The sequence below is a fragment of the Poecilia formosa genome, unplaced genomic scaffold, assembly GCF_000485575.1.
Source record: "Poecilia formosa unplaced genomic scaffold, Poecilia_formosa-5.1.2 Scaffold40, whole genome shotgun sequence".
Classification (NCBI taxonomy): domain Eukaryota; kingdom Metazoa; phylum Chordata; class Actinopteri; order Cyprinodontiformes; family Poeciliidae; genus Poecilia; species Poecilia formosa.
The window spans coordinates 1,524,213-1,548,618 of record NW_006799979.1 but is presented as its reverse complement, the minus strand read 5'-3'; the positions used below and the strand labels follow the sequence as shown (position 1 = coordinate 1,548,618).

Here is a 24,406-nt window from a genome sequence, read left to right as displayed (position 1 = left end):
TGGATGTGTGTGCATGGCTCACCTGGGAAACACACTGCATCAGAATGGACATGGGGAAAAAGGGAAGAGGGTCAAAGCTGTCGTGTTCCGCTGAATGACCTTGGGTCTTTCTGTCCTTAGGGGTGTCCCCATGACTCATTGCATCAACATAAGAAATGTGTACACTCTTTCATGGAAACTGTGTGCCCTGATGGCAGCATGTGTCCTAACACACAGCACAAATAGTTCAGGAAAGCGCATGACCGAATGCTAGATGTTGACTCGGCCTCCGGATTCCCCAGATCTCTGTCCAGTCGAACGTTTGTGGGATGTGATGACCAAATCAGCCCAATCTAAGGAGGGGGGCTAAGATGCTAACATCTAGCTGGCAGATACCGCACCACAGCTTCAGGTGATCTGATAAAATCCATGCCTTGACAGATCAGACATTGACAGATCTGTCTACCACTGCAATGTCATACTAAGCTCCTTTTGGTGGTGTGCATGTAACTCCTCTTTGAAGCCAGGAGAGGGCAGCATTTTCCAAATCCTCAAATTAGTGGGGATTTGGAAATACTGGCTTTAACCGAGTCTTTAGAGTCGCTTTTATTTCCATGGATGATCACTTAAAACTCCGCCCCCTGGAAATTTCAGATATTGATTGGCTGTCATTGATTAGAACGCTTTATAAATAAACACAATAAAGGAGGAGGAGCAGTGAGAAAGAGCCAGGTTTTGGTTCACACACTAGATCAGCCCAGTGGGGGCAGCTGTGGCAATAATTAGTCTAGTGTGTGTGTGTGTGTGTGTGTGTGTGTGTGTGCGTGCGTGTGTGTGTTTGTTTAACACCTATCACAGTGATTACTGATTGAGTTGCGTAGTATTGTTCCACTTCTGACATGACAAAGAGGTGACTGCAGGTGTTCCAATTTCTTCCCGTCTTTCTTTTTCTTCGAGTTTTTAATCATCTGGATAGTGTCCATGAAGCGAGAAAACTTTAGAGCGATCAAACTCGAGGTGAATGTAACTCGAATAGTCGCTCAATGCACCGCGGGTTTGTGGTTTATGCGGTACGGAAAAAGAAAAAAAGTCCAAAACTGCAGTTCTGTGGTGAAATGATTCAAAGTTTGCAGGAAAACAATGGAGTACGTGTTCACAGGATCCTTTTTTGCCTTTCCTGCTCTGGTTCCTGCATGACTGATTGATTGACTGACTGCCTCACATGCTCACCCACTGACTGACTGACTGATAAAAATACATACGGCCAACCACACGCATATAAATTTGCCTGACACCTCTGTATTTGTATGTGAAATACCCATGTCTTAAACAAAAATAAATACATACGCTACAAATAATTAACCTGCAAATTTATTCTAAACAAGTAAAAGAAAAGAAAAAGAGATCAGTCAGAAAATAAGCAAATTAATAAATTAAGCTAAATTCAAAGACTTGGCAAAAATAGACCAATTGTTCTTATAATCTAGCTGCTTTAGCTAAACCTTGCACTGTGTCTTCATTTCTGCAATGATCAGACGCTTAAAGTCCACTAAAGTAGGCTTTTAATTTGAATAGACATATTTATAAGATGTCGGGACAAAGAAAGGAGGATTTCAGTTGAATTTATTCACAAAGTTGTTTCTGTGAACTATTGTGAGCAGTTGATATTTTACCTGTAAAATCAAAATTCAACAATTCAAATTGAGTTTTCTGTCGTTTTTGTTCTGTTGTGTATCGACTGTGTCTGTTTTTAGTAGGAATTACCCTCATAAAACACAAAACCGGCCAACGCATGACCGTCCACCCTCTCCTGGCCCTACACTGGCGTGATGGGTCAGGAGAACATTTATCAGAAGCAGCAGAGAGGCCCATCGCATCTCTGCAAAGGGGAGTTTAGTCAGACTTGCAACTGTAATTCTCCAGAGGCCTGTGTACACATCACTTTATATTATATTTTTCTTTGTAGTTTTTGAAATTCACGTCCCGCTTTCTTTATTTCCCCCAGTGTTGTGTTAGTCGATTACATAAAACTCCAATAAACTGCATTGATTTGTGGTTCTGTTAGGGGGGGGAGAAGAAAAAGTAAGAAGGCTGAAGGTCTTGTGTGCACAGGATTTCTGTTGGATCTTTAGTTTCTCTTTAAAGCCCTAAAGTATATAGGTCAGGTTAAGCAGAAGTGTAAAGCTTTCATTCGGTGTGGCTGTTTGCTGTGCCGGTTGTTTGCATCATGTGTTTCAGCGTCGGGTCTACCCCTCTGATTCCTGGAGAGAGAAACCCTGCCTCTGCAAATCTGCAAGCGCCGCTTTCGCTGAGAAAGCAAATGCAGAAATACAAAAAAAATAAAAATAAATCCCTGCAGATTATCACGTTTCTTTATAAAAGCTACACTATGTGACGTACCTCATTAGGTCACGTACAGTCGTTCGCTTATCAAAGGCAGCCGGTAAGATCTGTAGCCAGCTATGAGTTCAAACTTGGATCCGGGAGGGGTGGGGATTGTTGCAAATTAGGACACCGCAATAAATTCAGGTATTTCTTGAAATACCTTAAACAGTCATCCGCTTGATGCAAAGGACACAAACCCTTTCTTCTATTCAGCTGTCTTTCCAGATGACTGACTTTAAATGAATTCCGTCTGAAGCGGTCCACATCAGAGAGAGAGATTGTGCAAGCACAATAACTGCGCTTTCCACTTTTGCCTCCCACACTGCGTCTCTTGGTCTGACTGGATGGTGACTGTTAGATGGTGTCTGAGTGAAAGTTTTATTGTCGAGGCAAATGTGAAAGTCAGTCAGACACAGTGACCTGGAAACTTCGAGCTTTTATTAGTTTCCAGCCTCGCAGTGGAACTTCGAGGCCTCCCTCCTGTTGCGTTGGCGTCCGGACGCTTGTGCCATCGTCGCTGAAATAGCCTCTGAGTGAGGCTATTATTAGCAGACTCTTGTTTTACGTTGTATGGCGAAATTACGAGGTTTTCTTTTTATTTTAAGTCAATTTTTTATGAACCTACAGTTGACTAAGCATAGTATCTCTCTTTTTTTTTTATGTGATCAAAGTGTTGAAATGCGCAGATCTACGGAGACATCCATGTGCATTAATGTAGTTGCAGTTGAGCCTAAACTTATTCCTGACAAATTTAGATTTCAAATCATTTAAAATTTGATTTGAGGAGACGGAAATTATATATATCTGTTTATGTTTAAACAGAATTCAAAATAATTAACAAAGCCCTTAGTGGCATTACAGCAGTTATGTTTTTCCTCTATTTCTGACCAACGTTTTGCATTTTTCATCTAATATTTTTGACCATTTATCTTCAGTGATTATTTTTTTTATTCCCAGGCCTGTGAGGTTGAAAGACAGTGGCAGAGCTGGACTTTCATAAAAGTGGTGACCAGAGGGGGGGTGATTTAGGAGTCCTTATACTAATGAAAGAAAATATTCAGTTTGAGTAACCTGCTACCTAAAGAACATACTTTCTTGATGACTTGCCCGGCGTCCGACCTTCTCTCAGTCCAAAACGACCAAGAAAACTATCCGTTTTGCTAATGATCAATTTCCTGATGAGCCCTCTCAAATAAGAGTTTCAGTTAAGAGTAGCGCTTGTTCACTTTTATTTTTAACGTAGCTTTGATTTTCCATCATTTTTCTTAATTTTTTTCCTACTTGCAGTTAGAGAATAACAAATGAACTGTAATTTGTGAAACGGTGAACGGAGCTGCAGATAAAATCTGTGTTAGCAGAAGAAGAGTGTAAAGAGGAAGTGTAAACAAATTATTTCTGTCTTTGTTTCATATTGAATTGACATACCCGTTGTAGTGATCTGACAGTCATCACTGTTGACACCTGGGGTGTCCACTGCTGCCCCGGCCAACGCCTCTGTTGGAAAGCCCCTGGCCATCACCCTAATCTTTAATCAAACTCAAGTTGGGATTCCTGCTGGCACGACTTCCAGTCAAAAGAAGCATTTCAGTAAACCTAAATATTCCAGGTGTATGAACAATTTTGATCTGAACTCTATCTACATACTGGAAAACATAAAAGTTTTTTGCCGCTCATTTAGTGTCTCCATTTAGAAATATTTAAGGTATCGCCTTTTTACCTTCTTTCCTTTTAGAAAATTTAAAACAACTCATTTAAACTGATGCTCTATTGTCGGGTTTATCAAATTGCAGCTTTCAGCTAAAGATTTTCCAGTATGCCATTTAAAATCTTTTATGATGAGATGCTCCACATAATTCACACACTGCCTGTCAGCGGGCTGAAAGATTAAAACACTTTTGTCTTTCTTACAAGAGAGTTTTGACCACCTAAATTTAACAGCTTTTCAATGTTTGCTCAATATATACTAATATAAACACAAGTTGTTGTTTTTTTTTGGCAGAAGTAAAAATAATGGCTTCTTTGCTCAAAATAGATTTTGTTAAAAATGTTTTGTTTTAAGTCTTTGTGTAAATACTGTGAAACTTTTTTACTCTGCCATGTCTGCAGTTTCACCAGCTTTCTTTATTCACCTTTTCTCCGACATGGTAAATGATTAAATCATCAAACTGCAGTGAGTTGAGTTTAATACGGCCTGCGTGATGTGTGGCAAAGCAGTTCCCAAAGGTCACTTTAGACTCCATGGAGGGGAATCATTAAGAGCCCATCTGCGTATAAAACACATGATCATGGTGGTCTGCCCCAGCCATTATTCATCATAGACCACACACACACACACACACGCACACACACACACACACAAAAGGACACAGAAACATATCAATATACAGTCTGGCTTCCTGAATGAACTCTTAGAAGATGCCAGAATTAGGACCAGTACTGTAAACTTTCTCAGAGACAAATAAGCCAGTGTTCCCAAAGGAAGAGCGTCTCGCTGCCCCCTCTGTCCCCGCTCCCGCCCCATCGGTCAGTATGTCTAGCCTAATCAGACGCACAATAGCATCTCTGTGCAACACCTTCATGGGAATTAAGTGCCGAGGCTCCACAGGAGGTGAGTCAGATCCTCTCCTGGCTGAGTCACGACAGCTCCGTGTCCGGAGTCTCCCAGGAACAGAGCAGGCGAGGCAGCTGCAGGGAGGAAGGAAAAAGGACGGCAAAAAACAGACGAGCCCCTCACCCCCCCACTTTTTTTATTTATTTTTTTTATTTATTTGGAAGTAAAACTAGTGCTAAAATCTGCCCCAATCACAGATGTGATCTGGACACAATTCCTCTTTAATTAAACAGCTTCCCATTATTTATTTAACCCACTTTCAAAAACTTTTGCACAGAGAAGTTTGACTTGTTTCAGGTTGTGAAATAAATCACAAAAGTAACTTCATAAGCCTCGTTTTGACTGACAAACATAAGTTACTAAACGTAATTTAGTCTGCTCTGGTAAAGTTGTTGACAGTCTTCTGCTAGCCACTGAATGGCGTTCGTTGTCCCTCTAGATGTGCTCAGACACGTAGACACACTCCTTGTGACATGAACTAAAAACAGCCAGATTCAGTAAGCGGATGTGTGGGTGTCTATTCCCACTTGTAAAATCTCAGAATTGTTCTGCTGGAAAGTGTTTCCATTGTTAAACAACGCCAGGCAATTTTTTCCACTTATGTCAACGCAAAAGCAACAAATTCTGAGGTCGATGAGGGTTGATCTCAGTACGGAAAGACTCTGGTGGGGAGATGGCATGATAAGGGGATGTCAACATGAAAAATGGTTTCGAATAGAAAACGTTACATACTTCAACATGTGATGTTCAGCCAAAAAAAAAAAAAGAGGCCTGATTAAGCTTTTTTTTTTCTAGGTTGAGTTTGTCTCAAATAATATGTATACAATCTGAAAAAGTGGTGCGATGTTAATTCTGTTGACACAATTTCTTACTTAGAGAATATGCATAAGCAAAGCACACAAATTAGATACAGGTCCAAATCAAATCCAGCTGGTCTGAGCTATTTCCACCCATTTTTGAACCCAGCTGCAACTTGCCGATTGTTTTTTCTTTTCTTAGAAGAAGAAGAAAAGTTCACTGATAATTTTATGTTCCAACCATATGAATGTTGAGGGCAATGTGTGAGTTCATCAGGGCAAAATCCAGACCAGACTTCAATTTCTACATTAGTTGTGATTGAATTTTCTAACACCTTGTTCAGTCCCCACAAATACTAGAGCACATCTGAGCACTTACTCTTTCGTTTCTGAATGAATTCACTTCATCACACTAAGGCAGCAGCTAACTGCATTTTACAAGGATAAACACACAGTATAAGTTCATCATCATTGTTATAAAATATAAGTTAAAATTGAGCGTACGAGATAGAAATAGCACTTGCTGTGCTCATCTTTCTGATTGGCTGCCAGTCAAATCAGGTTCTTTGCTACTCAAGCTAACGTAATGAGTAAAATGGATGACTGCAAAAAACCTGAGCTGTGGAGATAAAATAAAATTTAATTTGATTAATTAAAGAGAATCTTATCAGGTGACATATTACGACATAAACATCAGATTAACAGTCATAACGTACTTCCTGATAAAATCTTTCCAACTTATTGGCAACTAAAATCAAAAGATGCGAGGCAGCATTTATGCTAAATGAATGCAATTATTTGTAAAAAAAAAAAAATGACTCCAGCTTTCGATTTTATTTTACTTCTGTCTGTCTGGTTGTTGACTGGCATGCAGGTTTCTCTGAAATGTTTCTTTTCCAGTCGGCATCAGAGCTGCACGATGTTGGGCTGTGGGTCATCCTGCAGTTTCAATGTGTGCAATGTTACAGTCACAAAAAGACTGCTTATGTGGTTGACACTTTTCTATTTTAGTTGCTATGGATCCAAACTTTGCTCACCAACAATACATGTTCCCAGTTTGGATGAACTTCATCGTCCTGTTCCTGAGCTGAGATGCTAACACTCAAAATAGCGTTAGCTCATGATAAAAAAGAGAGAATAATGTGTGTTGAAGATGTGGGTTAATAGTATAAAAGTATGTTTTACTAATATTTTACACCCTAAACTGTTACCCCACCACGTTGTGTTTGTTTCACTGTCTGCTTTTCTGGGTTTTTTTTTTTTTTTTTTTGGGTTTTTTTTTTTTTTTTTTAGAAATTCAAAGTAAATCTACGACTGGCATCAAATGAACCCCAATCAACTTTTCTATGTCGTTTGTGGGACGTGTCCTAAACAAGTCGAACTAGATTTGATAATTATTTAAAGGTTATATGTATATGTCCTATAATGCATGGACTCGCTGTAGTCCAAAACATACTATCATGTATGACATATGTTCAAAGATTCAGAGGCTTGGTAATTTAATCTTACTGTTGTGATTTCTGCGTTTTATTTCAGAGGGTTAGATTTCTTAAGAGCCGCCGCCCTAAATGTTTACTTTATTGTGAAGCATTCTTTTTTCCCCATAGCATTTTGTTTCTAAGCCTGTTTCTCTCTCTCTCTTTCTCTCTATTTACAGTAAATGATCTCATTCGTTTCACCGTGCACCGTAACAGCAAGAACTGGAAGGAGGACAATGAAACGAGGAACTGCTGACTTGCGTTTCCAGGTCTGTGTTACTGACTTCCCTCTGACACGCAGAGAACAGATGTGCAGCCATCCGTCATCGGCTGATATTCTCGGAGCCAGACGTTATCGCACAGGAATCGAGCGAGCCTTTAAAAGTCGCCTTTGCCTTTTGTTTGCGTGACTGGCGAGATGAAGGCTGGGATTAGGAGAGTAGGGGCAAAAGGTAAAGCGCATGACAGGTTTCTGGACCGGCGCCCGGCTTGAATACCGCTAGAAAGTTTAGGTTACCTTTTAACCATGACTAGAGTTCGGCAGAGGGACACTGTGAGCTCTGAGCACAGTCATCTCCATTGATGTTTGACTGACTGATGCAATCAAAACTGCACGTTATCGTTCATCAACACGTGCAGCTGCCGAATTACTAACCTCGCAACTGCTCAGTGTCAGAGTCAAACTCCCCAAGGCGTTGCGGCTGGTATATTTGAAATTTGTCCAGATTTGACCTTTAAGGCAAATGAAATGCTGAAACGCAAACTTATTATTTTTTTTGTTTTGTTTTGTTTTTTTGTTTGCTGCCAACGGCAACTTGAATTCGCTGCTTCAAAGAGTCTTCTTCACACGATAAAATCTGCAAAGCAGGCTGACTGAACCACTGCCAAAAGACAGATAAGAGGTCATCTGTCAGAAATATTAAAAACAATACAAGTAGTGATCATGCTGTCTGCCTGCTGATCGAAGCAGGTGATAGCCAGTTAGCTGGAAAAATAATTAGGCTTCTTCAAAGAAGAGCTGTATCTTGATCTTTTGAAGAACCTGCCTCCTCTTTGTGTCACAGGATGCTCAAATCGATTACGCACAGCCGAGCTGGCCGATTGAAATGCCAAGCTTTTCTAATAATTTTAGAAAACCCCTCTAGGTCACCTAAAGTTCTCTCATCCATCTGTAATAAACCAAAGAATCTGGAAATGTTCAGTGTAACACAACCACTTGTACAACCTTTACATTGGATGCAATAATGTTTTCTTTTTTCACCCAAAGCTGAAAAACAAACGCATTGTGTCAGATGTTTTTCACGGTGCAGAGAGGTCTTCCTAGGCAACGGCCGAGCAGATGTTGGTTCGATTCCCACACGAAACCTAAAGATAGAGAGCTAGGCCATTCATACTGATATCGAGTATAATGGGTCTCCTTGACTCATCTGCAGACTCAATCTCCCACAATCCTCCCACAATGAGTGCTCTGCTGAGCCAGCATTCGTCAAAGTCTTACTTTCTGTTTGTGCACCGGTCGTGCGTGGCTCCATGTCAGAGAGATAAATGAGCTGTGATAAACTCAGATAGCTGTAGAGTTTTTTTTTTTTTTTTTTTTTTCATGAAGGAAATTCGCACCAGAGGTTCTGGTTGTTCTGACGGATCTGCGCTGTTTTGGAGAATGAATTTGCTCCTCGACTTCAGAGCACTGACGTTTATTGGAATGCTGCTACTAATAATTTTATTTAAATTTTAGTCTTTTTTTTTAGGTTCTTGTGACCTTTATTGAATAGTACAAAGCCAGGAATTAGCGAGGAGAGAAAACGGGGAGGCATGCAGCCTGAGATCGGGAACTGAACCCAGGACAGCCGTGAGCCTCTGCACATGTCGCAACTGAGCCAGCCAGAACCTCCATGTTAGGTTTTTAATCTAGTTCTGCCTCGTCTTTGTTATATTTGTTATTGTTTATCTATGATGGTTTGTCAAACTTAGCATTCAAGGCTGTCTGCTCTTACTGATAAAAGCAGATAAGGTTTCAGTTTCAGTTGGATCCTGTTTTTTTTTTTTTTTTGCATATTTATGTGTGGGGATTGCAACTCTGTCATGTTTTTTTTTCCAGTTTTATTTTATTTACCATTATTGAGATTGAGATGTAACAATTGTTTGTCTCTGGAGAAAATGACAATCGGGTATCAGAAGTTAAAGGTTCACAAAAACCTCAGTAAGTCGTTGTAAGAGTATTTAAGTTTTTTAAACACACACACCCACACACACACACACAGACCCTCCCCTCATTTCATTGGCTCACAGGAACCATGGAGGAGAATCATAGCAATAAGCTGCTGCCTGATCTTTACTAAAATGACATGGACATGCAAAAAAAGAGAAGCATATTCATCGGCGTCATCTTGAGCTGACAAGACAAAAACAAAAGGCGTTCTGGAGATTTTTACATATGAGACTGATGTACTGTCCCAGTTCTGAGGTGTTTGGGTTTTGGGTTGAATCTCTCTGTGTGTATTTAGATCGTCTCTATGTTTTCCATGTTCCCTGTGTATGCTAGCAGCCGCTTCTCCCATTTCCTCAGTTCAGCTTCAGTTACTTGCCTCCTCTCATAGCTGCACCAAGTTTCTAATTCGCTTCCTGCTCCTTGTTCAGCAACGATCTCTGCTGCGTAAATATCTCTGTCAGAAAAGCTCTTGGTCAGATCCTCCTGTTGTGTATCCCTGTGTTTCCCTCCGGCTGCATGTTTTGGACTCACCTTTTGACTTTAGCTTTAGTGTTTTCTTATTTTTAAGTAAACAGTTGACTTTAATCCGCCTCCTTCCTGCCTCCTTCCTGTGTTTTGGATGCCACAGCAGAAGATACCGATAACCCCCAGATGCTAGCTATGCATCTTAATTACGGAAGCATCTTAATTACAAACACTCTGATGTCTGAAAAGACTTTAAAAACGTCAAACACATTCAGGACTTTGCAATGGCGAAGTTGTAAAGATGCCAGATGGCCACAGCTAATGGTATCTGTTTAAATATTAATGGACGAAACGCTGTAATGTTACGTGAATCTCAGTGTTATGCAGGTTTATGTTCACCAGTCAATGTGTGTTTTTACACAAACTCTGCATGGCATTAATTTGAAATGGTAAAGCAGAAAAAAATGACTGACATGCTTCACTTCATGACTCTGTTTCATAGTAAGGGAAACTAGTGATGCTGCACGGTGGCACAGTTGGTAGCACTGTTGCCTTGTAGCAAGAAGGTCTTGGGTTCGATTCCCGGCCCGGGGTCTTTCTGCATGGAGTTTGTCTGTCTCTGTGTTGCCCTGCGACAGACTGGTGGCCTGTCCAGGGTGACCCCGCCTCTCGCCCGGAACGTCAGCTGGAGATAGACACCAGTACCCCTCTGGACCCCACTAGGGACAAACTGATTGGATGGATGGAAACTAGTGACCAATGTGGCGAATAATAAAAGGAAAATAGCCCAAACTAGTCAGGACCTGTGCTAACACACCTTGCTTCCTCATATTTATCATCAAATAAAATATGATGCAAAAGTCAAGAAAGACTGCAGCTATAAGCTCATCAATTACAATGTACAAATGAGTTTTATGTATGGATTTGGAGTAATACAGAACTAAATCTAAGGTACACACTTCCATAAAGTATATTAACACATCTAGTAAGTGTTGTAGTATTTGCTGTTTTGCTAAAAAGGAAAACAACACTCAAACTTTTTTCTTAGAAGGGGCTGAGTTACCCAGTAGTTAATGTTTTTGCCCTAAATAAGACTAAATTCTTTTTGAAGTTTTTACATTTTTTCTGTTTTTATTAGACAGAAGTGTGTCTTTGAAAAATGTGGCCACAGTATTGAAAATTATGTTGACATACAGTTTGATATTTCGTATCTTGTTCAGCTGTTCATCTTTATCTGTCGGACATATTATCTCATACTTAATTTACAAGATAACATAAACTTGCACACTTTATGTCGTCTTATAAAGTATGAGTGTGTTATGATCCTAAGAACATCCGGATGGTTCTTGACGAATCAGATTCAGTCAGACGATGACAAACATCCTGGCGTTTTAACTTTGTGTCGAACTCGTTTGCTGGGAGTTCTCCTTACATCCACTTCAAAAAAGTTCATCTTTGATCAAAATACTTAATACTTGTCATGTTTGCATTCACTGTACTCCAAGGCTACAGTGATGTCTGCATCAGTGTCATTATTATTCATTAGCAGGAAGTAGACCATTCATATGTTGAGCAGCAGAATGAACCTCACGATTAGGATGTGCTCTCGATTTTACCCATCGTGGTTATGACTCCACATGGGCCCCGTCTGGCCTTGTGAGCAGCCATTTGTACCCGATCGTTCAAGTGTGCTGTGATAAGCGTGGGAACTGCAGAGGAAGCATTGCGTTTAATAAGTTCCCATCGTTTCCTCAGCTGGACGGAGTAGGAGTTCATCTCCCAGTTGCACGCCGATCACTTCTAGAATTGCAAACAGGAACCGATCACATTGGAGGCCAAAGCTGCATGCTGCTGATGACGATCTTCTCATGATGAGGCAGTAATTTTGTTTTCGTTTTAACTAATGCTCTTGATGTGTCATTCTGCAGAACGGTGGGTTCACTGTGACGTGTTTCTGAATGTCAACGAAAGCGCTGGTCGAGCGCAGGCTGCAGATAGTTTCACGGGTTATGATTTACCCCTCAAAAGGAAGAGAAAAAAAAAACAAAAAAAAACAAAAAACAACCAGAATTATTTTAAGCGAAACCGTTTCTACTCATGACAAGTTATTTACGAGAAATCACAATGCCAGGTGTCAGATCCCCTGTCAGGTGCAGAGGGGTAAGTGGTAATGTCCTTCTGATTTGGTGCTTATGAGAAATAAAAAGTGATGTTCAAATCTACCATCTTATAAAAGCTGTTTTGATCTTAACCTGTGATCTTATTTTGACATTAGTTGTGCTTCTAGACATTTAGTGTTCAGGCCTCAGTGGGATTTGCGTTACTTTTTTGGCGTTAGGGCCCATGCAGACCCAAATATCAGCCGATTTGTCAGTTTATCGATTTGTTTAAAAAAGTATTTGCCTGGCAGAGATTCGTTTTTGTTTTTTTGTTTTTTTTTCTGTATGACTTAAACGTTTGAGATCATCAAAAAACAATAACACCAGACAAGGATAATCTGAATAAACACGAAAAGGAGTTTACAAATCATGATTTCATGTAATTAAAGGAGCTTAAAGTATTCAACCACACTGGCCCTATTGTCTCACCCTTGGCAGGAATGGCAACGTGGAGGATTATCGTTTTTAAACTAATACAGATTAATTTTGTTGTTTTGAAGCCATTTGAAAGTGGGAGCCACTTAAGTACGTAAACTTTATTTCTGTAGCAACTTTTACACGTCAGAAACCACAAAGCACTTTACAAAACACATTTAGGATTGTGAAATGATTCCCAACATTCTCTTCCACTTTTAAGAGAGTTGACGTTTCCATCAATTGTGGCGACTTGTGTAGATCCTGACATGGTAAATCAACCCCAGACTGTCATGTTTTAATGTGTAAAGGACTCCCACCCTCCAAGTTCCACTCTAGTCTTGACAGTAATTGTTTATCCAAAGACTCGGAGATGATCAGGATTTTGGACAGATTCTGAAATTGTCCTTTATTTTCTTTTCGATAAATATATATTTTTTTTTTTTGTTTTTTTCAGAACAATCACCATTTTACCCCAGACTCTAATTTCTTGAATTATGAATCCTTGCGGTAACCATGAGGCCTGTAGAGCTTTGTTATTTCGGCTTGTTTGTGACCTCCTGGATGAGCAGTCGCTGTGTTCTTGCAGTAGCGTTTCAAGACTCTTAGGAAGGCTCATTTTTGTTTCCAGTTCTTCTCCTCCTGTAGATAACGGCTCTCGCTGTGGTTCACTGGATTCTCAAAAACATAGAAACGGCTTTGTAACCCTTTGCGAAGTTGGCAGTGACTTTGTTTCTGATTTGTTCTCGAATTTCTTCTGATGTGTTGCTTTTCCCAAACTATTCTTTTTAAGTGATTGCTTTAGCCAGGAGTTCGTCCAGTAATGAGGCCCATGTGGGGGTCACGAAACTGAAACAATGTTGTGATTTAAAAAGGTTGCAGCTTGTTTCCAGGTTGTTTTGGATGCTTTTTTCCCTTGATAAAATCACCATTTTCTTTTAGTAACTTTATTTGGTCAATTGTCTTTCTCTGATGGCAAATTTAGTTTGATTTCAAACATTTATGTGTCACAAGCCGAACTTTAAAATAATCTGTAATTTGTTTCTGACCTCACGGGCTTCATCGGTTCAGTGGGTACATGTTTGTTTGTGCGCAGAAGGAACAGTCCTGGGGTGTGATGCTGTCGTGTTTGGCTCATTAGGTTTGTTTCTGTTTCTGAGATGAGGGAGTTGATATTTCATATTGACACAAGAACTGTGTGTGTGTGTTTGTGTGTGTACCAGTGACACACTAATCTGAAAAACTGTATAAAATAACCCAAATACAAATAAAAAAATTATTCATCGCTACAAACATAGTTAAGTGTAACTTCTGACAAGAATAAATGAACTATAAATGAGTTATTGGGTATTAACAAAACATTCTGAAAAACTGTAATCTTACTTTTTTTTTTTTTTGTCATGGTGCAGTTACTTTTTTTTCTCTCGGAGATCTAAAACAGAAATCGGGCCACTTGCCTCAGTGCTCAAAGCATAATCAGATCTTTTGTCAGGAAACATTGCATAATTCTCCTTCAACAAGACAATTTTTCATTTTTAAAGAAGTGCTATTACTGCCGTTTTATTTCCCCAAACCCAGACAGTCAAGTCTGGCTGGCCTCTTTTGGGTCAAATCTTTCTCCACAACTATGCCAAAAATGCACTCGCTTGATTTCTGTTGTTTACATGAAGCTTGCTTTTTTATGATAAGCCTAAGCCTGTGTGGCTAAATGACATTTGAAAAGGTTAAATGTTGTCTGCATGGAGGAGATGTAAAGGTATTTTTTTATCTCAGCAATGTTAGGAATTTCCGTTTCCACAGCACTGTAACCAAAAATGACCTACGAGGAGCCACGGCGTCTTTTACCAATTTAAACTGGGCTGAAGCAGTAGTTGTCAGACTTTTTAAGTGTTTTTGCTTTTCCAATTGAATTTGGCTGCATTTTCAGTAATTTTGTAGCCCAAGATATGACACTTTTCAGAGGAATATTCCTTTGTCTGTAAAGTTCTTTAACGATGTTTTCGAACATAATAAAAATACACGAACTACTGACGTAAAAGGAAACAGTAATGCCCGAACTACTGAGCACATTTGAACAAAAATCGCAGTGTCTAACTTTGAAAATAAAATAAAAAAGTACATGTTTAGGCCGCACTTGTATATGTCTGTGTTGTAACATGAGATATTTAAATAGAAATATTTTTTCCACTTTCAATGAAATGTGTATCAAATATGCTTTGTGGGATGAGTTCCTGTAACACAACTTAAAAAAGCAATACAGTAGTCTACGTGTAAAGTCAACATTTTGAGTCAGCAACGTGAAAGTGAAGCGGTTTTCACCTTTACACCAATAAAACATTCCTGCAGCCTGTTGTTGATCATGTCCATCCCTACAGTATGTCTATGTTCTTATGGCTTCCTAAAGCCGGATACTCCACTATGATCCAAAGCTCAAATTATCTCAAAAAATGGCTTCTTAAGTGAGTTAGCTACACTTACCTGGCCTCCATAGTCACCCGGTCTCAATCCAACAGGGGACATTTGGGGTGAGAACTGATGCTGTGAACAAATGTCAAAAGGAAACAAAATGTCTGAGGACCTTTTCTGGAATCTATGCCATGAAAATTAAGATTCCCCGTTTACACGGCTAAACCGTAGCCTTTTTGTTGCAGTCCAGACACTCGTTTACGCGACACCAGAATGTCTCACAACGGCATTATCTGAAACCAGGTCTCCGAGTGAAACTTTTCCGTATCAACCCCGCGTGGATGTGTGAAAGCCTGTAGGGTTTGTTCTATGCTTGCATGGAAATAAAACAACAAAAACAAACGCGGCTAGAATTGTGCTACTTAACCTGTTCAGTTTGGCACCGTCTCTGATAAGGAACACATTACATATCCACTTTGTTCATGGCAGATGGAGATGAGTTACTGTTTACTATGAGGTGAAAGTTAGCGAGGTGGAAGCTAAGGATCAGTGACATTCTAAAATCACAGCGCCATGTAGTGGCCTGGCATGGCGACTACAGCTGACTCGAGTCCAAAAATATTGTAAATCTCCAAGCAGCAGCCAAAGCCTAAAGTTCTGAAGATAAAAAGGGCTCCAGCCTGGTATTACATAGTGTACCTAATGAAGAAGCCATTGGCTGTATAGTCCAGTAGAAAAGGGCCATTTAGCTGCCGGGTAGATGGAATAATAAACATTTTTTAGAAAAGAAGTTACATTTCTTTTTTTTTTCTGTGATTCCCCATCATCTAACAACATATCAAGCAAGCTTCTGAACAAGCCCAACTTAGAAACAATCCTTTAGGGGACTCTGGGAAAGGAAACGGTCTTGATTTGACTGGTTGGAGTGGGGTCAGCCCATGACTCGCTTTCCCAGGCTTTCACATAATCATCCCATAATCTCAAGGATGCAACAGACTTCTCGGTCCTGTGTGTACTGCAGTTATTTGAAGTGTCTTAACTCCTAAATATATAATTAAACGCAATCTTCAAGCAGTAACATTAAAACCTTGTACCTCCCGTTAGATTTGTGCCATTCTCATGCTCCCCGTGATGGTATATGTAGAAGTAGAGCCACATAGGAGATATTTTTTTTTTTTTAGAAAACAAATGATGTTGAGTGGTGTGAAGCTGAAAGCAGGAGATGATTAGTGTGTGTGTGTGCCTGTTTTAGAAGTTGGCCAGTCATCAGTAGAGCTCTAAGAGCAGTGAAGGAAGTGGTGGTTACAGATGACTCAGCCAAGCCATGCATTTCAGTTTTTCTTTCCCCACTCTCGCTCTTTTTCTCCTCCCCCTTTCATCATGCTCTCCTCTCTACATTCTATTCATTCCTCTTTTCTATTCTGGATCTACATTTTCTGTCTTACTGTCACTCTTTCACTCTGTAACCCCCCGACTATGTTTTTTTTCCCTATCTTGCTGTGATTCTTCTGGGTCTGTTGGAGGCATCTCTTAGTTTGTGCTTTGAGCTGTGCTGTGTGTCTGTGTGAGGTGAATACTCAGCAATGTGAGTGGGAAGGTGGTTGGCTTCCTTCAGAGTGATTAAAACATTCCTTCTCTCTTCTTTTTCCCTTCTTTCTCCTCTCTTCTCAGTGTTCACTGGCGACTTTCTGATGAAGAGGAGGATGAAGGGAGACAAACTGGTAAGTGAAAGCAAGCTGAGCTTTACTTCGGCCATTACTGACGTTTTCTGTTTGAAAATCAGAGGAGGTGGGCAGACTCTAGGGAACCCCTCATATTTTAACTTTAATGACTGCTTTGCACTCTCAGCTGTGGCTCCAGTGTTTTGTTGCCGTTTTCCTACTTCAGGTGGTCAAATCAAAAAGGCTTCAAAGAAAGTTATAACCTAAGCGACAGCATAAGGCTTAAAGCAGGAAGAAATAAAGATCTGGACGGAAAATATAAAGCGTTTTCTCATCTTTGATGATTTTAACTCTCGCTACTAGAGACTTATTCTTTTCTCTTTAGTCTTAAAGCACTCTTTAAATAGATCACCCTGATTGGTTTTCATTCAGCAGATGTGGTGCAAAATAAAAAGCACAATTCATTGTCTTGTAGCAAAGTACTGAAAATAGCACAAGTGAGGTAAAATTGGACTTCTGATAATCACAGCTGGGGACAGGAACCGTTTTTAGCGTGTTGGTGGCAGGGCTGGCTGTGGCGAACACTGGCTACGTTTCCCACTTGTCCTGTGACCGGCTGCTCTAAATTTAGTCGCTCAATCATATGGTGATGCTCTGTCCGCACCTCGAAGGGCTAAAGTGAAAGCGTTTGTGTTAGATGTCTTGGTGATATTGCAGCAGCTGTCCTCACAATAAAAAGAACATGATCAAAGAAGTACAACTCGGGAGCGATTTATGTACAGAAATGAATCTTTTAGTGGTGTTGGTGAGAGTTTCACAGTCTGTATCGATGCGCATCTTATCCGCAAGCTGTACCGTAAAAATAAAGAAACACAAGCTCCAGGTTTAGAGGGTGAACTAGTTGCCTGGAGTTGACTTTAGATTCTTTACTCTAATGTAGTTTTGTGAGAATGTGTAAGGCACACAGTGATGGATCAATATGAAAATCATGGTCCATTAGCTCCTGGAAGTTACAACACCATCAAATTTGAATTTGCGTTAGCGATTCTGTCTGATGGGAAAAAAAATGAATGCATGAACGTATGAAAATATGAACGTACGTCAAGGACAGTATGTCTTTGTTTTTTCAAAATCACCATATCTGACCAGACCCTCTCGCAGTCCTATTGGAGCTTATCTCGAGCGTCTATTAGCTTTTACTGTATGTTTTATGTAATCATCAAAATCTCTTAACGAGCATAACTGACAAAACTAAAAATTGCTAAGACCTGTAAGGATTTCTACTACTTGGTGTTCTTTTTTATTTTATTCTTGGTAAGCTAAAGTACTATTGTGAAACTACATGCCTTCTTAAGCTTGGCACAATGCTGGTGTTAGCTACCTTAGTGCAGGCTGTACAGCACGTCTTGTTCCTGTTAGCTAGTTGAAGCAGTTAAAGGTAATGCTAATGCTATCTCAAATGTTCCCTCCAACATTTGACTCTGGTATACAATTTAACTCTCTAATCCAACAAGTGGCAATAATGCACTGACATGTTAGCTTAGCAATTTACGTACATTGAGTTGGTAAAGTAGGTTCCAGCCGTTTGGGCGTCCCTGGTTGATGTATTTACCAATGCTTCAGTCTTTCCTCAAAAATTAGAGCAATGTTTGTTCGCCATCTTTCTGTTCTAAAGTACAAGAGGGAGCTGGCTGAATACAACTAAAACAATAACAGTCAGAGTACTTTAAATCTGAACTATGGTAAAGATGTTAACTTTGTTTTTTTGTTTTTTTTCCAAACCATGTTCATGTTGAGTCCAGAAAATTAATCAGAAAATTGCAATGCTCTCAAATTGCTGCCTCCTGCAACATTAGTTTGCTTAGCTAATGTCAGAAACTACTTGGCTAGCTACCTTAAATGATGTACTGAGGCTACATGTTGTTGATTCAGAGTTTATGATTAGACATGCAGACACCTCAGTGTCACTCACTGTATGTCAACATTATTGTGTACCAGCGTAATAATTAGATTTTCATGAAATCCCGTCAGTCTCTACCTGCTTTTCCTTGCTGAGTCATGAGATGCTGGTGCCTGTCTCTTGTGGTCATTGAGTGACAGGCTGGGTACTACCGGACAGGTCGCTAGTTTTAGATAAGATGATAATTAAAAAGTCACTGCATCGATACAGAGCGTTTGTTCACTAATACTACTTTTGTAATAGAATTCTTTGTATTTACTGGCAATTGGTCAGTTTTTAAAGTAAATTGCTGGCAACTCAGTGCCTTCTCAGGTGTTATATTGTAGAAAGCGTTTGGACAACATGCATTTAATTTAATAATCATTTTACAAAGAAAGTCCAAGATGTTAACATTAATATTAATTTTATGATATTTATTCTGTTTTGTCTAGTTTTAAGCACATCATAAGTTCAGTTTTTTTAGTCGCAGCATCTGTAGAACCACTTGTGCAAGTAAATGAGATTTATTCTTTTCTCCTTCTTTTAAATTGATTTGAGAGCCTTTAACCACAATGGTTTCATTAGTACTCTGAGAGATTTACAGTCTTTCTTCTGGAAAGAGCTGAAGCTGAAAAAAGGAAAACAGTTTGGTTTCTTTTGACAGAGAAACAATTATTTAACCTTTCAGTTTCTTAGAAATGTTATGTGTATGGAACCTTTTTAAAAAAAAAAAAAATCAGGATGGAAATCTTTTAAGTAACACAGCTGTAGTTACAAACATATAGGAGTTCATTTATTCAAGTTTTGACCTGGGTTATAAATATCGAAACCTTGATCACAGTGAAGTAACCAAAACCGCCAGCTAACACTTTACAGAACAAATTGCTGAGCAAGCTAAACAAACTGCACAGATGTCAATATGCCAGAAAAGTTTGCAGTAGACGAGCAGCAAAATTTAGCACAGTGTAAGGGAGGGTTAAACATGGGGGCAACGGGTGCACCATAGATGCTGCAAGCAAACAGGCCTAAATACCCCAAATATTCAAAATTAGGGGTATGTAACTTTGATTTTTGTTATTATTTAATATTTCCTTTCTAGTTGTCAATGCCTTTCTACAAATGTAATACGACAACAGCGCATCAACGAAGTCTTGCCTTGAAGGCATTTTATATCACATTTGTCTCAAATCAGCCTACAGATTGGTCAGAAGAACACAAAGAAAAAAAACATCTCTAATCGCTTTCTCTTTACTCCTTCAGACACTCCCTTTGTAATGGATGACTGTCATCCATTTACAGAAATTGATAATTTTCAGTTTCTGCAAATTATCTTTGAAAGACTAACACACACACGCACACACACATTACAGCTACAAAACACACCCACACCCACCCATGCCAGCCTTGTTCCACCAAGGCCCCCCTCCTCCCGCCAACCTTTACGGTAACTGCATGTTTTTGTCATCTGTGGGCCTGGATGAAGTGATGATGCTAGTTTTGGTATCAAGTCCATGGCTGTGCCTCTCCACACCGAGAGATACTGAGAGTAGTGCAGCGTGGCGAGGCGTGGGAGGGCTGTGACAGAGATGACTCAGCTCTCTCTGTTGCCGGGCAGAGAAATGCTCTCCCACCCCCATGCAATACAAGAAAAAAGAAAAAAAAGTTACTTGGTTCATCTGTCACCCTTCACTGTGGAGACACCAAAGCTGATTGTTTTACAACAAAATCGTAATCGAACAGGATTGGAAGTTGATGTTGTCATGTCAACTTTATTGTTGTTGCATATTGTTTGATAAATTAAATGTTATGTAGTGATGACGTCCACTGTAGCCATTGATTAAACCTAAATGTCCTAAGGTGTCTAATTACTGACACAACATCTAGGAAAACTCTTGGTTGGACTGTAAAACTTTATAGTTTTTTTTTTTTTTACTTGAAGCAGGGACTCATATCCTAACATATGCTGGGTTCAGAATAGCCCAGTTATTTTCTTTCCTCTCACAGTCCTGCTGTAACCATGGAGCAATCCCATCATGGTGTAATTTAACACTTTAACACTTTACTGTTTGATCTAATGCACAGGGTCAGTATTTCGACATGAAGCAAATTGTGCCAAGACAGGCGCCAATCAGATTTTAAAAAATGATACTAATTTCTGTTTTTTCTTTGAGGTCCAATGAGAAAATTAACGGATGTTTGGACGATTGATTAGTTTTTGTCTACTGTTGTCTGCCCTACTAATGGTTCAAATCCCTACCAAAGAGTGAAATAAAAACACAGTGAAATATTTTGGTCCTTAGTTTAACCCTGCATAAAACATATTTGGAAGAAACAAAGACAACAACCTATTAATATGTAATAAAACCTCTAAGAACCAAAATATGAGTACAGTAAACAAAACTTGAACTTGATACATGAACTTAACACTGCATGTAATTAATCAGGTTTTTGTTCTCCTCATAACATTTTTTGATTAAAATGTCAAAAGTTAATAATAACAATGTTAAATAAAATATAATTGCAAGTAGATTCACACAGTGCTTCTTCGCTATAGTGATTTTGCATCCAAGTGTGAGTTTTAAACTTATGACACTAACTTGCTCTGGTTGATATTCAGGTAAAAGCCTAATGCCATCTTTAGTAATTTATTCCCTACTGACATTAACATTGTTGGGAACATCACCTTGTAATTTCCTATTTTATCCAGTGGAAGATGTTCAGTATAATCAGGTTGTTGTAGTTCAGTTTGTCTGTAAGCTGTAAACTAACGGTGCTTGATTAACGTTAATCATCTCCTCGTCCAACAGCTTGTGGGCTGTATTTGTGTTACAGTGGTATCCCAAAGCTGTTTCTTGTTGTTGAAGTTTTTACCGTGACCACATTAAACTGCAAAAAAACAAACAAAAAAAAAAAAAACAAAGAGAGAGAGAAAGCTTTAAAACAGACAGACATCTGTGTCCACATTTAAGGGAATAATTATGCTTACTCTGCAAGAATAGTTGCACATGATGCTGTTTTTGAGGTATGAATAAAAACCTTCACAGCACCAGAAAGAGTCTGTAACGCTGATGTCCAAGTTCAGTCCCTTTAAGGGCCTCTATCCTGTGTGTTTTAGTTCTTTTCCTGGCTCAACACACCTGAATGAATGAAATAATGGCTCCCTAACTGTGTAATTTGACGACATGTCGATGAACATTTGACTCGTCTGTTCAGACACACACATCTAAAACTGTAGCAGGACATTGGACATCCATGTTCTTTAAGCTACACAACTCAAACTCGCTTTGATTTTACTTAGCCAAATAACGTCACATACTCCAAGACTAGAAGTGAAACCGAGTAATTATTTTTGCTATTAGCATAACACACAACATTTTCAAATGTTTTAAATTTCACAATGAAACATTTGAGTTCCTTCTTTAAGCTGAGTCGGCCAGTCTTGCAAATGAGTGGCAGTAATTTAATGGAAGACGAGCCAGTTTTCATCAGCGCAGACAGAAAGTCTGCATGGTGTAGCAAAGTGTGGAATTGGGTCTTTGCTTCGACAAATGTGCTGCACACATAATTTAGTTGCAGTGGCGTATATGCGTAGTGTATGTGACACATCAGAGTTGCAACACTTTGAATTTCTCGAATTGCCCAAAACAGTCTGTGGCAGACTGAAATATTGATCAGAATGCATTTGCTGAAGTAGAAAGCAGTAAATAAGGAGTATTTGCTTAAAGTTTATACTTCTATTTCATTAAAAATGCAAAATGGATGCACAAAAGTGTGTCTGAACACTTTTTTTTTGCATCTTACAGAGCTTTATCTTAATTTTTTGGCTCTAGTGGCCTTTATTTGAGGGTAGTTTGACAGGAGGGAGGATTGTGTGTGTGTGTGTGTATGTGGGGGGGGGGACATGCAGCAGGTGTCGCCAGGCTGGGAATCGAGCCTGTGACCACCGGCATGAGGACTAGGGCCTCAATGCATGGGTTGTGCTTTGCCCCTCCGCCACCAGAGCACCCCAGCTTTATCTTATTTNACAGAACTAAATCTAAGGTACACACTTCCATAAAGTATATTAACACATCTAGTAAGTGTTGTAGTATTTGCTGTTTTGCTAAAAAGGAAAACAACACTCAAACTTTTTTCTTAGAAGGGGCTGAGTTACCCAGTAGTTAATGTTTTTGCCCTAAATAAGACTAAATTCTTTTTGAAGTTTTTACATTTTTTCTGCTTTTATTAAACAGAAGTGTGTCTTTGAAAAATGTGGCCACAGTATTGAAAATTATGTTGACATACAGTTTGATATTTCGTATCTTGTTCAGCTGTTCATCTTTATCTGTCGGACATATTATCTCATACTTAATTTACAAGATAACATAAACTTGCACACTTTATGTCGTCTTATAAAGTATGAGTGTGTTATGATCCTAAGAACATCCGGATGGTTCTTGACGAATCAGATTCAATCAGACGATGACGTTTTAACTTTGGGTCGAACTCGTTTGCTGGGAGTTCTCCTTACATCCACTTCAAAAAAGTTCATCTTTGATCAAAATACTTAATACTTGTCATGTTTGCATTCACTGTACTCCAAGGCTACAGTGATGTCTGCATCAGTGTCATTATTATTCATTAGCAGGAAGTAGACCATTCATATGTTGAGCAGCAGAATGAACCTCACGATTAGGATGTGCTCTCGATTTTACCCATCGTGGTTATGACTCCACATGGGCCCCGTCTGGCCTTGTGAGCAGCCATTTGTACTCGATCGTTCAAGTGTGCTGTGATAAGCGTGGGAACTGCAGAGGAAGCATTGCGTTTAATAAGTTCCCATCGTTTCCTCAGCTGGACGGAGTAGGAGTTCATCTCCCAGTTGCACGCCGATCACTTCTAGAATTGCAAACAGGAACCGATCACATTGGAGGCCAAAGCTGCATGCTGCTGATGACGATCTTCTCATGATGAGGCAGTAATTTTGTTTTCGTTTTAACTAATGCTCTTGATGTGTCATTCTGCAGAACGGTGGGTTCACTGTGACGTGTTTCTGAATGTCAACGAAAGCGCTGGTCGAGCGCAGGCTGCAGATAGTTTCACGGGTTATGATTTACCCCTCAAAAGGAAGAGAAAAAAAAAACAAAAAAAAACAAAAAACAACCAGAATTATTTTAAGCGAAACCGTTTCTACTCATGACAAGTTATTTACGAGAAATCACAATGCCAGGTGTCAGATCCCCTGTCAGGTGCAGAGGGGTAAGTGGTAATGTCCTTCTGATTTGGTGCTTATGAGAAATAAAAAGTGATGTTCAAATCTACCATCTTATAAAAGCTGTTTTGATCTTAACCTGTGATCTTATTTTGACATTAGTTGTGCTTTTAGACATTTAGTGTTCAGGCCTCAGTGGGATTTGCGTTACTTTTTTGGCGTTAGGGCCCATGCAGACCCAAATATCAGCCGATTTGTCAGTTTATCGATTTGTTTAAAAAAGTATTTGCCTGGCAGAGATTCGTTTTTGTTTTTTTGTTTTTTTTTCTGTATGACTTAAACGTTTGAGATCATCAAAAAACAATAACACCAGACAAGGATAATCTGAATAAACACGAAAAGGAGTTTACAAATCATGATTTCATGTAATTAAAGGAGCTTAAAGTATTCAACCACACTGGCCCTATTGTCTCACCCTTGGCAGGAATGGCAACGTGGAGGATTATCGTTTTTAAACTAATACAGATTAATTTTGTTGTTTTGAAGCCATTTGAAAGTGGGAGCCACTTAAGTACGTAAACTTTATTTCTGTAGCAACTTTTACACGTCAGAAACCACAAAGCACTTTACAAAACACATTTAGGATTGTGAAATGATTCCCAACATTCTCTTCCACTTTTAAGAGAGTTGACGTTTCCATCAATTGTGGCGA

At 39.4% G+C, this 24,406-nt stretch overlaps 2 long non-coding RNA genes across 6 annotated transcripts in view; both read left to right on the top strand.

Moving 5' to 3' along the window:
* LOC103137405 (uncharacterized) overlaps nucleotides 1–24,406 on the top strand; it is a 106,922-nt gene that overhangs the window by 10,857 nt on the left and 71,659 nt on the right. For all 5 annotated transcript variants that reach the window (XR_001661975.1, XR_476133.2, XR_476136.2 and 2 more), the window contains one exon: nucleotides 7,430–7,519. This is a non-coding gene — a long non-coding RNA (uncharacterized LOC103137405). The remainder of the gene's footprint in view (nucleotides 1–7,429; nucleotides 7,520–24,406) is intronic.
* LOC103137404 (uncharacterized) lies at nucleotides 16,195–21,493 on the top strand. The gene is made up of 2 exons (XR_476131.2): nucleotides 16,195–16,472; nucleotides 16,575–21,493. It is a non-coding gene; the product is annotated as an uncharacterized LOC103137404 (long non-coding RNA).